Genomic DNA, 2500 nt, shown 5'->3' on the forward strand with positions numbered 1-2500 from the left:
AACTACAACTACTTTGTTAACACACAACTACAACTACTTTATTAACACACAACTACAACTACTTTATTAACACACAACTACAACTACTTTGTTAACAAACAACTACAACTACTTTATTAACACACAACTACAACTACTTTATTAACACACAACTACAACTACTTTGTTAACACACAACTACAACTACTTTGTTAACACACAACTACAACTACTTTGTTAACACACAACTACAACTACTTTGTTAACACACAACTACAACTACTTTGTTAACACACAACTACAACTACTTTGTTAACACACAACTGCAGCTACTTTATCACACAACTACAACTACTTTGTTAACACACAACTACAACTACTTTGTTAACACACAACTACAACTACTTTATTAACACACAACTACAACTACTTTGTTAACACACAACTACAACTACTTTGTTAACACACAACTACAACTACTTTGTTAACACACAACTACAACTACTTTGTTAACACACAACTGCAGCTACTTTATCACACAACTGCAGCTGCTTGATAGTTGATGCTAAGATAGTAAATAATAAATATATTATAAATAGATAAAAAAGAACCTCACGTGTGCTGAAAGTGATGAAAGTATTCTGTTGGAGGAATTACATTTGAGTCATGTGAGCAGCAGCAGATCAGAGTTGTTGTTGTTGTTGTTGTTGTACATAGCAATTGTGTATTTAGCCGCGGATCAGAGTTGTTGTTGTTGTACATGGCAGTTGTGTATTTAGCAGCAGATCAGAGTTGTTGTTGTTGTACATGGCAGTTGTGTATTTAGCAGCAGATCAGACTTCTTGTTGTTGTTGTTGTACATAGCAATTGTGTATTTAGCAGCAAATCAGACTTCTTGTTGTTGTTGTACATAGCAATTGTGTATTTAGCAGCAGATCAGAGTGGTTGTTGTTGTTGTACATAGCAATTGTGTATTTAGCAGCAAATCAGACTTGTTGTTGTTGTTGTTGTACATGGCAGTTGTGTATTTAGCAGCAAATCAGACTTCTTGTTGTTGTTGTACATAGCAATTGTGTATTTAGCAGCAGATCAGAGTGGTTGTTGTTGTACATAGCAATTGTGTATTTAGCAGCAGATCAGAGTGGTTGTTGTTGTACATAGCAATTGTGTATTTAGCAGCAAATCACACTTCTTGTTGTTGTTGTTGTTGTACATAGCAATTGTGTATTTAGCAACAAATCAGAGTTGTTGTTGTACATAGCAATTGTGTATTTAGCAGCAAATCACACTTCTTGTTGTTGTTGTTGTTGTACATAGCAATTGTGTATTTAGCAACAAATCAGAGTTGTTGTTGTACATAGCAATTGTGTATTTAGCAGCAAATCAGACTTCTTGTTGTTGTTGTTGTTGTACATAGCAATTGTGTATTTAGCAGCAGATCAGAGTTGTTGTTGTTGTACATGGCAGTTGTGTATTTAGCAGCAGATCAGAGTTGTTGTTGTTGTACATAGCAATTGTGTATTTAGCAGCAGATCAGAGTTGTTGTTGTTGTACATAGCAATTGTGTATTTAGCAACAAATCAGAGTTGTTGTTGTACATAGCAATTGTGTATTTAGCAGCAAATCAGACTTCTTGTTGTTGTTGTTGTTGTACATAGCAATTGTGTATTTAGCAGCAGATCAGAGTTGTTGTTGTTGTACATGGCAGTTGTGTATTTAGCAGCAGATCAGAGTTGTTGTTGTTGTACATGGCAATTGTGTATTTAGCAGCGGATCAGAGTTGTTGTTGTTGTACATAGCAATTGTGTATTTAGCAGCAGATCAGAGTTGTTGTTGTTGTTGTACATAGCAGTTGTGTATTTAGTAGCAGATCATTGTTGTTGTTGTTGTTGTTGTACATAGCAATTGTGTATTTAGTAGCAGATCATTGTTGTTGTTGTTGTACATAGCAATTGTGTATTTAGCAGCAAATCAGACGTTGTTGTACATAGCAATTGTGTATTTAGCAGCAAATCAGACTTGTTGTTGTTGTTGTACATAGCAATTGTGTATTTAGCAGCAAATCCGACTTGTTGTTGTTGTTGTACATAGCAATTGTGTATTTAGCAGCAGATCAGAGTGGTTGTTGTTGTTGTACATAGCAATTGTGTATTTAGCAGCAAATCAGAATTCTTCTTGTTGTACATAGCAATTGTGTATTTAGCAGCAGATCAGACTTGTTGTTGTTGTTGTACATAGCAATTGTGTATTTAGCAGCAAATCAGACTTGTTGTTGTTGTTGTACATAGCAATTGTGTATTTAGCAGCAAATCAGACTTGTTGTTGTTGTTGTACATAGCAAGTGTGTATTTAGCAGCAAATCAGACTTGTTGTTGTTGTTGTTGTACATGGCAGTTGTGTATTTAGCAGCAGATCAGACTTGTTGTTGTTGTTGTTGTACATAGCAATTGTGTATTTAGCAGCAAATCAGACGTTGTTGTTGTTGTACATAGCAATTGTGTATTTAGCAGCAAATCAGACT

The 2500-nt window shown here is 34.9% G+C and overlaps 1 protein-coding gene across 1 annotated transcript in view; it reads left to right on the forward strand.

Annotated features, from left to right (window-relative positions):
• LOC133546131 (phospholipid-transporting ATPase ABCA1-like) overlaps positions 1–2500 on the forward strand; it is a 106671-nt gene that overhangs the window by 99035 nt on the left and 5136 nt on the right. The window lies entirely within an intron of this gene.

The sequence above is a fragment of the Nerophis ophidion genome, linkage group LG29, assembly GCF_033978795.1.
Source record: "Nerophis ophidion isolate RoL-2023_Sa linkage group LG29, RoL_Noph_v1.0, whole genome shotgun sequence".
Classification (NCBI taxonomy): Eukaryota; Metazoa; Chordata; class Actinopteri; order Syngnathiformes; family Syngnathidae; genus Nerophis; species Nerophis ophidion.